General features: G+C 45.9%; 1 pseudogene; it reads right to left on the reverse strand.

Moving 5' to 3' along the window:
* Positions 1-2,070: 2,070 nt before the first annotated feature.
* LOC141956726 (poly(A) polymerase type 3-like) lies at positions 2,071-12,743 on the reverse strand (annotated as a pseudogene).
* Between the last annotated feature and the right edge of the window lie 695 nt (positions 12,744-13,438).

Consider the following 13,438-nt stretch of genomic DNA (forward strand, 5'->3'; position numbering starts at 1 on the left):
CAAACAACCGAGGAATCCAGGACCAAAAAGCCTAGATTTTGTCCCTAAAAATAACACAATTTAATGCTATCCCACCTACACTCTGGCATCCCATAACGCTAATACCCCATAACCCTAGCTCTCTATAAGCCTACAACCCCATAACCCTCTGTGTTGGATTAGGCCCGCCCTGCTGGGACCGGAGACCACGTGGCCATTGTCCCTCCCCCACCCTCGGACACAAGTAGGGCACAAACCCCAGGTTAAAAGAAGAAGAAATTTAATACAACGGTGTAATAAGCAATCTGAACAACAACAGTAGCAGTGATAACAACAATAAACAGTAATAACAGAAAACAAAAGATATACAGAGAAATACCGCAAGGATATAGCTTTTCTGCGACCAAAGCCACAAAGGAAAAAGTTCCCGAGCTGCCGCGTGGACCTGAGGTCAGCATGGTATGAATAACCCGGCTGGAGATCCCTTCCCCCTCTTTGCTGGGGAAACTTAACCCTATCCTACCTGAACCAGGACACCCTAGCACCCAGTAACACTAGCTCTCCCTAAAACTGGTGTGCGATAACCCTGGAAAACCGTTATGCCGGCACTGTACAACCCCAGCACCCAACTACCGCGAAGTCCCCACAATAAAGGCAATCAGCAGCTGCTGTCCCTGAGCAGCCAAGAAGCCCTCTTTTCACTGGGTGGGGATACCTGCCCCAGGCGTCACCACTGGTGGTGGCCAGTCGGGTGTCACCACTGGGGTCTGACAGCTTCTGGCCAGCAGACCCGCTGCCGGTGTTCCTGCTCACCCAGCCGGGACGCTGCTATTGAGCCTGTTTGTCTCATGACACGGCTCACCCGTGATACGTGAGCGCACAAGGCAAAGACAACCACCCTTTGCGGGGGAACGTGACCAGCGCAGCATGTACCCTCACGGCTACAGAGCTCAGTGGGCAACAGCTTTCATCTACAAGTGTGCAAGATTCACAGTACTTGCACATTTCCGCATCAGGAGAAAACCTTCTGGGCCAAAAAGCTTTTTGCTGAAGCAAAGGGTGGAAAAAAGACACTTCTTATAATAGCCGATATCCTGATAGAGACACAACTTTTGTTTTCAGAAAGAAGTTTCATTCTGCACCCAGGCAAAAGTCAGCTGAAACTGGTACCTGCTGGCCTTCTGTCTGTTGTTCCTCCGATTGAAAAATGGCAATGATGAACAAGGCAGCCTGCTGAGTTCCTAACCAGACCAATCCTAACAAAGTAAGGCAGCCCCAAATAGGGAGATAGCTGTAAACTTCACTCACCCTAAAAGCTGTGGAGAAAGTCACAAACCATCTCCCATTCTGCAAGTCAAATTCTTTACTATTTTCTCACTACTGCTGATTTAACTGTAAATTGCTTCAAAATAACACTTAAAATTCTTAACTTTTTATACCAGTAAGTTCTTGGTGCCATAAGAGAAACATTGTACTGAGAAGGCACCAGAAACATACAGCAATGTTTACATATATACATTTTGCCTTCCCTTAGATGAGGTTATTTTGTAATTTGAAACCTTAGTGGAAAGATTTTTGCTTTTATCCTGATCAGACGTTTAAGTGCCAGCCCCCTGCTACAGCTGCAGCAGAAGTAGTCAAGCAGTTTCAGCACCAAATTAAACTTTCACTTTCCAATTAGCTTTTATTTTTTCCCTTCCTCTTAATTTTTATATTTAAACAAACAGTTGAAGTATTTGCTTACTTGGGGAAAAACAGTGCTATCCTTCCCCCGTTACGATAAGATACTGATCTGAAGGGCAGGAGGCTGAGACCCCCAAGAAGATATTTAGAAGAGTGGGAAGAATTTGAGAGTCATAAGTTGGATGTTCTTTGGCTGGTCAAAACTGAGGAGGGGGAAGAAGACCTACAGGGAGCTCAAGGGAAGCACAAGAGAGCATCTGGGAGCCAACTGTGTGACGGGGGCATAAGGCAGCTGCACTGCCGTGTGTCAGGCACAGTGTTTTCAAGAACTGTAGAGGAGAGTTAACGCCCCTGACAAGAGCGCAGCTTGTCTGACGTGGTGGCCCTGCGGGTCCTTCACGTCCCAGAAAGATGAACTGTCCCTGGGAGAACTGGCGAGGAGAGCTGCGGGGATCGCTGGGACGTGGGAGGTGGTCATGCGTGATGACGTCAGGAGTGCGGGATTGGCTCGGGCCAGGAAAGCAAGTGGGAGAAGAGTGGGGTGACTCCTGTAAATGCAGAAGAGGGAAATAACACTGAGGGAGAAGAGTTACTAAGCTAGAAGGGTGTGAGCACCAGAAAAAATGTGTACTGCCTGGCCCTGAGTAACTTTAAGCTGCAAACTGGAAGAAAACTCTTTAATGCTTAGAAGATTTAGGTTCTGCAACAGCCTTCCAAGGGAAATAAAGAAAGGGGGAAGCAACCAGCCAACCCCTTATGGCTCACTATGGAGCTCAGTAATCTTTTGATGGGACTGGAGATCTCTTCCAATCTGCAGGCACTGCCTTTCAAGATACGTGTTCCCTCTTCACTTTTTTGTTTTTTGAAACACCGAACCATTGCTGATCAAGTGTTTTGGTGGGAAAAGGTGATATGCTGACAGGATTGTTTCACTTGTGAATGGCGCTTAGGTACCAGTTCAGATAATGTGGTTTCATATAGCAAGAATTATACTTGTAAACAGTTAACAAGTATGGGAAGGACTTTACCATGTTTGAACTCTTCTACCATTACCGCTCGTGTTGATGCAGATCCCTTGTGTGTAGAGTTCTGCTGTGGAGAGCCTGGGGCGAGGATCCACATTACACGGGATCGGTCTGAGGGGTTCACCTGGGATGTTAAAACAATGGTGCTTAGCATCAACTTAGGTTGGAAAAGAGTTTAAAGGCTTCTGAATTCAATGTTTACAAGCCCTAGGGTCCTATAGTGGTAAACTAAGATTGCTGTCTTTTGGTTGTTTCAGCAATACAGGATTTGGCCATTCCCTATGTTAGAAAAGCCAGCAACTGTCCATCTAAAACTCTGCCATGTAATTCAGGGTAGGACTGAATGTTGTCAGCGGAAATCTTATATGAAGAACTACCTCTAGAACTGTTACTTCTTTCTGAAAATTAAAATAAACAATAGCTCTTATCATTTGGGGAAAAAAAAAAAACAAAAAAAAAAAAAAAAAAAAACAAACCAAGAACTTGTTCACAAGAGCAGAAGCCAAAGCATTTGGATAGAGCAGACATGTTCTTGCTACCAGCATGGTCCAGGAAACCCCACCAAGAAATCCCAGCAGGTTGGAGTAAATGCCATGTCCTAGAGCGGATACACTGCCGTTAGCCTGCAGTCTTTCCATACCCAAGGATATTCCTTCAAATCTGCAGCACCAACTTCACAATCTATAGAATACTCAGTACACTTCAGCCTCAAAGTCAGTTGTTACTGCAGTGCAACGAAGCCAAAACTGTTGGTCCTTAACAGTGATGAGAAAAAGAATCCTTACCACACCACTTCCCAAAACACTGCTACTCTGAAATTTGCCTACACTGCTACAGCTACGGCTTCACTCCAACTTCCCTTAAGAAAAAAAATTCCACCATGCTTCTAGCACTTGCTCTAGCCACATGCGCAAACAGTACTTTCTTATTCCTTATGGATCAAGCTTTTATACTTAACTTGGCTTTTGTATCACCTGACGTCAGGTTCCTGATAAGCAATAAAGCACCTTGTGTTGTAGGCACTCCCCTCTTCTCCCCATTCTACCCCCATTAAAAACCACACCCACTCTACTCCGTGGACAGACTTTGAATCTAAACTAAAACCCAGGTTTTTGTTTGAAAACTGTCACTGAAATGGCTATCCAAAGCTGAAGTACTTCAAACGGTCTTATTTTTTCAGTGTGAGGTGCCTCTGAGAAGCTTAAAGATTATGAACAATCACCTTACTCACCTTTTGCCCGCTGTTTAATTGCACGGAGCACGAGCCAGAAGTTCTCTTCACTTGGCACTAGATGTATCATTTCATTGGAACCTCTAAGAAAAAAGTTAAGTACAGAAGTTCCTAGTAACAGGTACAGATCTGTTTGATGCTATGCTGGATCAGTAGCTTACAATTTATCATTCAAATCTATGAAATCAAGTTTGGATCACTCACTTTGTAGTATGTTAAAAATTACATATTACACCTCTCATTCAGTATCCCTTCAGGTAACTGGTGCCCTCCACAGCTTTGTCATTATTTATAGACTCTCCCCAACCATTTTTAATAAGGCCTTTCTAGAGGATTCTGAAAGCCAGGTTTCTTTCAACAGCCAGGAACAATTAAACCAGTCACTGTTAAATAGTGAACAAGTTAGGCTTCAGGTAGTTTAAATATCTTTTGGGGTTTTTTTAATGAAGTATCACACATTCTTCTCTATCAAGTGCTCTACCTATTCATCTGAAGCAGTTTCTGTGGCAAGCTGGAACAATGCTGATCAAGGAAACATGAAATACAGGTCTATCTCAACAGACAACTCCTTGAAACATCTAAATGTAAGACCACTCACCACCTCCTCAGATCTCAAGTACACAGGAATGTGTACTTGATGTGGAATGTGCATTCTAGACCAATTTCAGTAACACTTTCTTTTTAAAGACGTGTAAATACGTTCACCATTTAAGGTCCGTACACATCTCATATCCAGGCTTCTCAGATGCCAGTCATCTCCGAGATCAAGATTAATCAGAAACAGTTTGCACAGACAGTCTTGCAAGCACCAGATCAATCTTAAGAGGAAAAAAAGTGTCAACCGTGAGTTAGAATGCTGCACTCTTTGTGAACAGCACGCTAGTGGGGAACAGTTAGTCAAGTCTAAAAAAGAATGGTTAACATTTGTATTTAGAACTATACGACTATAGATACATCTCCCAAGAGATTTATTCGCCAAAAAATCTCAAGAAAATTGCTAGAAGTCCCATATTTTATTTACAAAACCTTCATTGTATCCCCCCTTTCTTTTTAAGCTAGGTAAAAGAAGGGATTTTTTAAATTGAAGATTACTCTAAACTTAGAATTTCCATTAAAAGGGAACTTAAAATTAATCACAGAATAAAGACGAAAGTTCAATCACCTCAGCTGTACTTCAGCAAAGGAGAGAGCATTTTCTCTATGCAGCAAGCCCTTTTGATCCTGAAGCATCTGCTTCTTGAGGCAAGAAAGTTATTCTGTGAATGTCTGCACCAGACAAAGGCCAGAAGAAGGGCACAGAATAAGCGTCTTCATGAGAGTGATACCAAGCAGTAACTTGCTTAGGTACTACAACACGCAGGTCTCCATTCACTGTACAAGATGTGTTCAAGAAACAAGGATTCCTGCAGCTGACAAACCCAGGCAGGAGTCAAATGAGTATTTTACTTTTTAGTTTCCAGATTGCTTGTCTCACGGCCACTTCATTTTTGATTTGCAGCAAAGCATTTAGTCTGCTGACATGATTCACACAGTGAACTACACCACACTCATCCCTCTGTAGAAATCCAGCTTGTCAGAGCTGGGAGGAGTTAGCAAGGACACTGCCTTTGCTCCCACTCTGCACAGTCCTTGTGAGGTAGGTGCTGTCCAAGCAAGCTACCCTGCTCTACATCGCAGGTTTAGAAAGGGGTGTCCCGGATGGTCCCACGCCTGCCAGGCTTCCTGGGGGCTTATTTTCCTATAAGCTCCCATTTTACTGCAGCGTCTTCTCCTGGGACAGGCTGTGGTCAGGCCATTCAATTACGGTTTCCTAAGTACACTCTAAGGTACAAATAACCTTGTGAAATAGCATGGTCACAGCTCCCTGGAGAAGTTATCCTATTCCAAAGGAAGAAAAGAAATATTTCGCACTTAAAGAAAAAAAGCAAAACACTTACCTCAACACCATCAAACTTGACAACTGGTACATATGCATCTTCAACTGGCTGTAAAGGAACAAATAACTGTGTAAGAAAACATTTTTTGCTACTTTCATGTTCTTCCTAAACTGTGATAAACTACAGAATTTACACTGCTAAACTACTCAGTATCAACACTGAGCTGCTTCTGAACCAAAAAAAATGTTAGTAAGCTGCAAGCAGTATGGCCAGTCTAATACTGACTTTAAAAAGTGACTTAGCCAAGAGACTCAGAGGCTGATCCTGTGCTGTAATGAACCAGCAGTGCACAGTGAGCCACCAGTGCCAGTGCTGGTAAGGTACTTCCCTTGGCAGTGAGGGAGAAAAGAGATTGCTGTAGCTATCTTACTGCTGGTTAACATCCAGAGAAATCTAAAAAGTTCTGTCCACATTTGACAGCATGCCCTAGCCTTCCTTATTTTGATTTTCTACTGTGCCTGAGGTGCTGTCAGGTACCTTATGGGACAGTTTTCAGTGCTGCAGACCCTTGTCAGAACTGTGCCGCAGCCCGCTGAGAGCCTGTTCTCAGGTGACAAGTCACTTCAGCAAAGGCTCATTTGCTGTGCACAGGAAGTCTTTCAAAGTGCCAGCACGAGGAAGGCCAGGCTAAGAGAAACACTTCTCAGGAGTTCAGTTTCACACACAAGGTGTGCAACAGATGCACCTGAGGGTGATTTTACAAAGCAGTTTGTACGTTCACAGCGCAGCCCCTACTCACTCCTTGTCAAGCTGACAGCGTGCGGCCCTTCCGCAACGTCTTGGGCTGAGCGGCCAGAGGAACGTGACCAGGGGAGAAGGAATTAGAGGTTCTAAAGAACATCCAGAGGGGACACCATGGCAAAGGCGCTGACAGAAGCCCTTCCACATCACCTTCAGCTTCCTTAGTTTTCAGGCTGCCCCTTCCTCTTCCTGCCCCTTACTAGACCTAAGATTAAAGCAAGGCTCCTAGGGACAACCTTGCTTTCTGATACAGTTGACCCATTCTCAAACCATGGGCAGGGAAGAAGTGTACCACAAAGATCCTTATGTGACGTACAGTCACTGGGGAAAGGAACCAAAAGCTTGACTTCTCACGCTGCAGGAAACACTATTTTAGAAGGTGCTCAGAAACAACGGCTTCTAAATTTTGGCTTGTAAGACATCCACTACCAATATGAGGCTTTAACATGAATATTCTTTTTGCAGAAGTTGCACAATTGTCAATGAGAGAGCTCAGTCGCTCTTAAGATTTTTTTTATTTCCTCCTGATGTTTTAGTTTTTCAAAGAATAACTAAAAAGAATCTGATCTTTCTACATGCCTAGGAGCAACAGAAACAGCATCTTTGTCAGCACCTGCAAAGAGATTCCATTTCTTCTGTTACTGCTGGAGGTCACTTTCAAACATTAGAACTATCACCAGACAACGAAAGTTCCACCTTCAGTGTGTACTCCGAGCCAGTAAGATCCAAATGTAAATATTTTGCCGCCAACTTTTGCTACTGCTGAATGGGGGAGACTCTGTGGGTAGAAGAGAAAGAGTTTACTTTCGAAGGTAAGATACACATTGATCTATGTGCAAGTTCAGGCAGCATACAAGTTATTTAAAAGACTACAACCGCCTCCATAAACAATGTATTCTCACTCCCTGCTGAACTGTTAGTCTAATAGACTGCTACTGTTTCTGAAATGAGTGCTTGCAACTCAAAAAAAAAAAAGAGTAATGTAGCAGTCCTTTCATTAATTCACAGAAATTAAGACCCATTATTAGTCTTCCCCACAGCAGACACACATAAATTAACACAATCAAAGAGCTATACAAAGGGCAAATCTAGGGTAATCACTTCAAACTAGACTGGGTGCTGCAGGCTGTTTGGGGCAAGATTAGTGCCAGTGACCATCTGTCTCACCCCACAATACGCTCTTTCAGCTTTGTTAATTGCTACAAGTCAGCGGATAGAGCCACTTCACACATCTATCCAGTGCCCCGAAGATTTCAACATCTTGAAGTATCTTTTATACCCTATTTCAATGGCAGTTACTACAGCCCCACTCAATACTTAAGAAGTTAAAAGTTGGACTTCAATATCAATCCTAGTAGTATTGCATTTGAAAGAAATAAAAAGGCTTCAGCTGTTTGATAAGAACATAAAAAGAAACCCTTACCTTGCTCTCACCAAGTTTCTGAAATCCATTCATTGACTAAATTATTCACTTTACCAAGAACCACCAGCTTGTAAAGAAAACTCATGTTAAGCTTGCCCTAAAACCCCAAGAGGTTAAGAAATGTGACAGCCTTGTTACACCTGTGATTCAGTTCTTCTCCACCTTTCAATACACCAGATGGCTTCATTGCTTCAACTAGCTTCTGAATGTGGATGCAGTTTCTCTCCTTAGGAGGAGCCAAGCTAATCGGAGAAGTAATTCCATAGTGCCTCTGAGGCTGCTTCTGCACCTTAGAATTACTGTGGGAAAAAAATAAAATACTGAAGACTTCACAGAAGAAAAAAAAAAAAAAACAAACAACCCAATCTTAGTGGAAAACATCCTTCAGTTTACAGGTTTCCAAATCAACATCTGTTCCAGCATTAATATAAATGAGAAAAAAATTGTCCTGTTTATGATCTTTAGACAACTTGTGATACAGAGAAAAGATTACTTGTTTTGAGATGTATTTACTTCTAGAAAACCGCTTAGCAACTTATTTACTTACTTATAGCAAGCTGTAGTATTACTTTTAGTATTTTTTCAATATTGCTAAGAATCCTGCTTGCCCAGACTGTTCTGTGGAATTTTACCAAGGACTACTGTGTTCATCAAAACAAAGCAGTTCACTGTGAAAATCTACCAAGGACTACAATGTCCAGCAAAATATTATACTTTTGGCCTTGAGGAAGAGGTGGCTCTAACTAGTTAGAATCTTAGTAAGGAGTAAAGACAGCCATATACAAACGGTAGAAGTTCTATTGGTTCTCTTGGATAAGATAGAAGGAATAAACCTTCTGAAAAACAGAAATTGGCCAAGGGAATCTGCGCATGCTCCAGGGAAAAAACAAGGTGAGAAAGACTATGAGCCTTCCACCCAAAGACGCCCACCAGGAGGCAATGTGCAGGTGCAAAGATGACATACACTGTTGACATCGGCCTTTCTAACTAACCCAGCCTCACTCATGCATATGGATGTGTGTGTTATGTAATCCAATGAATATGGATATCCACACTCTATCAGTTTTTGGTAAAATGTGCCGTGGGTGTGCAAGCTCTGTGGAGAGATCCCCTTGCACCCCGGCGCCGGAGTAAACATCCCTGCTGTATAACTCTGTTCGAGTTGTAGAGTCTTTTTTTCTGCGAATCACTTGACCTAACTTAGAAGTCACAACTACTTTTTCAAAAATATCTGTGGATATAAGAAAAGATCTAAGTTGCTACCAACTTATTTGTATTGCTCTAGACAGTTAGAACTGATCACCAGGAAATGAAGAGGTTTGAAATCCATTAAGGGTGACACTACACACAGCAGAAGTTTTGGACACATTTCAGTTTTGTATCAGATTTGATTTAAGGATATTCCCATCAGCTTCCTGCTAACATTAAATAAGACCATTTAACACTGGCTTCTTTTAGTTAAATGTATTTGCTGCGCTTCTGATTCTGGAAGGGCATTGCAGTTAACTGTAGAGGAAGGACATAGAACCAAGTGGTCTGTTAAAGAGCTCATGCAGTAAGTTCAGCATTGCCTTGTTTTTGTTTATGGAAGAGTATGAGTGAAAATATCAACCAGTCTGCACCTAATTTTGCTAGGAGAGCCTCATGCACTTAACACAGTGTTCAACTTTTATCATCCAGAGGCTTAGCTGTACATACACCTGTTTGATCTAAACCCAGGAGAGGTACGTCAGCATACGAAGCAGCATGAATTAAGCCCCGTATGCAGAGGGTGCTCTAACCTGGCTTAGCTAGCTCACTGCCCACTTAGGCTGAGCAGGACACCAGGCACCTGGGTTTGGAGCCCCTGGAACTCCAGTTACAGCAAGGCATAATTTGTGCCTCCAACCCTCTGCTTGCCCTGCGTGTTTAGACTTCTTTGCAGTCAGAAGCTGCACAGGACTGACATGACAGGACAACATTAAATTAAAGGCAGCATTCCCATTTTTTTTACACCACAGAACCCTTGCTTTAGAAAGGGAAAAACGGAGAAGAAAACCCTGCTTTGCATTACCAGCTGAAACCAGGAGAGAGAAAGGAGCGGGTCAGGAGGGAAGCACTGTACTGAACGGATCAAGGCTCTCTACAGAAACACCAGTAGCCAAAGGGGGAAGACGCACTAAAAGGTCTGTACAACTCATCACAGTTGTCAGATTCTACATCCAGACCCTAAGGCTAAAGGGATTAATGATGCCTTTATTCAGCTGGCTCTTTTTCTACTTCACAGCCAGCCAGCCTCAAATATTAGATGGGTCAGTCAGAGAATCATAGAATGGTTTGACCTGGAATGGACCTTAAAGCCCATCCAGTCCCACCTCCCTGCCCCGGGCAGGGACACCTTCCACTAGCCCAGGCTGCCCAAAGCCCCGTCCAACCTGGCCTTGAACCCTGCCAGGGAGGGGGCAGCCACAGCTGCTCTGGGAAACCTGTGCCAGGGCCTCACCCCCCTCACAGGGAAGAATTTCTTTCTTAAATTTAACCTAAATCTGCTCTCTTTCAGGTTAAAACTCTCACCCCTCATCCTATCACTACACTCCCTGATAGAGAGTCACTCACAGGAACCCCTTCCCTGCTACCGACCCCCCCACCCCAGACCCAACACAGCTGTGACGGGTTTTAACATCGATACAAGCTGCTGATTCTTGGTTTGTTGATCAAAGATCTGCTGGCATCAGAAACATTCAAAGCAATCTCCTGCTTCAGCTGCGATGAAGAATTATGCTTCAACCGTACAAATGAGCTAAGAGGAAGTGCAATACAACCCCTTTTCTGTGCAAACCTCAGCAAAGCCCAACTCTGACCCCATCTGCACATTTTTACAGTGGAACCGTCCTGACTCTTCCACCCAAAGAGAGTGACTATGGAAATTAATGCAGCAGGATAGAGAAACACCGGGATTGACTCAGGCACTGTGAAAACAAGCAGCCTGGAGCTGAATTCACCGAGGAGACAGGAACTGCGAGACGGCAACAACACTGCCGCTGAAAAAACGTTATTCAAGACAAAATATGCACTAGCCCAAGCGTCAAGGTCCACAACGAGTAGCACTGCACACACAGTCACCAGCTCTTCCCTGAACAACTCCAGGGCAGTGAGAAACAAGCACACGGAATCAAACGCAGCCTGACCTACCCCTACCGACCACAGACTGCTCCTCGGTGTCACCGCTCCGGGCGCTTGGGAAGGACATTTGCGTGTCCGCCCCTCGGTTCACTGCCGCAGGTTCAGGATACACCGGCTGGAAGGGGAAAGGGGAAGGGCACGCACTTCCCTTTGCTCAGGCAGCCCCGAAAAACCGGCCCCGCAGGTCAGGTACTTGTAGAAGCCTTTTCAGCATCCAACTGTCAACCTCCTCAGGGAAAATAGCGGTGGTTTTGAGAGGAATGACAGAATTCTCCCTGGCACAGTAACCCGATCAGAACACTCAGGGCGCGCCGCATTCCCCCGTTCGGGCCGGACACGTACCCCGACCCCAGCGCAGAGCCCCGCCGGGGCAGCCCGCAGCCAGCCCCGCCGCCGGGAGGGGGCCGGGTCCCCACCGCGCGGAGCCCGCACCCAGAACCGCTCCGGGCCCCGGGCCGCACACCCGGGGCCGAGCCCAGAGCCCCCAGCCGCGCCCCGCCTGCCCCTGGCCGAGGCCGGGCACCTCTGGAGAGGAGCTTTCCGCGGCGGGGGCAGGGTCCGCCCGGGGCCCCGCCCGGCCCCGCCGGGGCTGCGCGGGAAAAGCCCCTCGGGCGGACGCGCCGCCGCCCGCGCCTCTCCTCCGGGGCGCGGACCCGCGGCTGCCGGCGGCGGGATCGTCCGACCCCGCTCCCCGCCAGCGGCACTGGCAGGCGGCGCTCGCCGGAGCAGGAGCCGCGGGAAACTCTCCTGGGCGGCCGCTGCCCCGCCGGGCCCTCGGCGCGGGGAGCCCGGCGCTGGGGGAGCCTTTGCAGCGGGGCCGGGCCGAGCCCGCCGAAGGGCCCCGCCAGCAGCCCTGTCCGGGCTCCCGCCGGGGGACGCTCCCGGGCCCGGGCCGCCCTCCGCTCCGAGCGGGGCGAGAGGAGAGAGCCGTCACCCTCCGGTCAGCTCCTCCTCACCGGGGTGGTCCCGAGGAGCCGGACAGGCGTCGCCGGACTAACGGTGGGACTGGGAGATCTTCAAGGTCCCTTCCAGCCTGGGTGATTCTGTGACTCCGGCGGGTACCGGGAGCCCTTCGCACAGGCCGTTAATGGCGGCGGGGTTTGAGCACTCGCCGCAGCTCACTGCCGTGGGGATCGTGGGCCGACAGAGTCCGTCACAAGCCGGGCTCTAACGCCACCGAAAGACCCTGGGCTTCTCCGCACCGTGGCGTTTAGATGACAGTGCCCTGCTGACATCCCAGCCTGCAGAAGGTTTAAGGTAAAACCATAATGCTTCTGTAAAGTTGAAGGTGTCTTTGGAAAAAAGCTTGCTTCCCGACTGCCTTGATGTCTTGTCATACCAGAGCCTTTCTCTGAGATTGGCACGTACATCGCTTCTGTACTTTTCTGGGTCTGTAGTGCTTTTGTTGAAAAAAAAAATTTCTCTTGCAAGATACTTTGAAGAAACACAAACTGAACTTTTGTCCTGAAGTTTCAACAAGCTAACAAAGCCAACATTTGCTTTTCAGACACAAAGGTACTTTCAGCAGGACAGACTTACCTAACCGAATAAAACACCGTCATAGTATGGAAATATAAAAATTACTATTTATTTGTTGAATATTTGCGTGACAGCACTTGTGCTAACATTTCAAAGTCTTTGAAAATCAGATGCTTCGGTAAGAAGTTGTGGTGGTAAAGCCAAAAAAGAAAAAAGTTTTCAAGCAGATTTCTTGAGAGATTTTTTTTAAACCTCTGGTCATGCTTTTTATATTTGCAGTTCATTATGGCTTTTAACACTTTATGATCCTCACAGCACTACTGTGATCCTAGAATCGGGAAGAGCTGTTGTTTGTATGTTGCTTCCTGTGCTTTTCTCTCAAGTTGATACCATCTATTTGGTGTGAGGAAAACACCGGCCTTTATTTTTTCCATTCTAGATGGCTAATTATCCCATTTAAAAAAAAAAAAAAAAAAAAATCTGTTTCTGCTGCGTGCTTTGGTGTTGCAAGGCTGGCTGTGTTTGCCTACAGATGGGATGGAAGGTTTTTCACGGGGAGGTGATGCCTTTCTTTAAATCATCTACAACTTTTAGGAGGAAATTAACAGCTCTCCAAGCACAGAAGATTTTCCTCAGGTGCAATTCTAATGTTAAGTGGAAATGAAGACCAGTCAAGCTTATCTTGAATCTTATGCTTCAATCACGTAAACTATGGAGGAGAAAAGGCAGGGGGTGCCTGAGATACAAGGGCTGTTAGCGGTGGTTGAAGTGAGATGGT

The sequence above is a fragment of the Athene noctua genome, chromosome 2 (genome assembly GCF_965140245.1).
Source record: "Athene noctua chromosome 2, bAthNoc1.hap1.1, whole genome shotgun sequence".
NCBI classification, from domain to species: domain Eukaryota; kingdom Metazoa; phylum Chordata; class Aves; order Strigiformes; family Strigidae; genus Athene; species Athene noctua.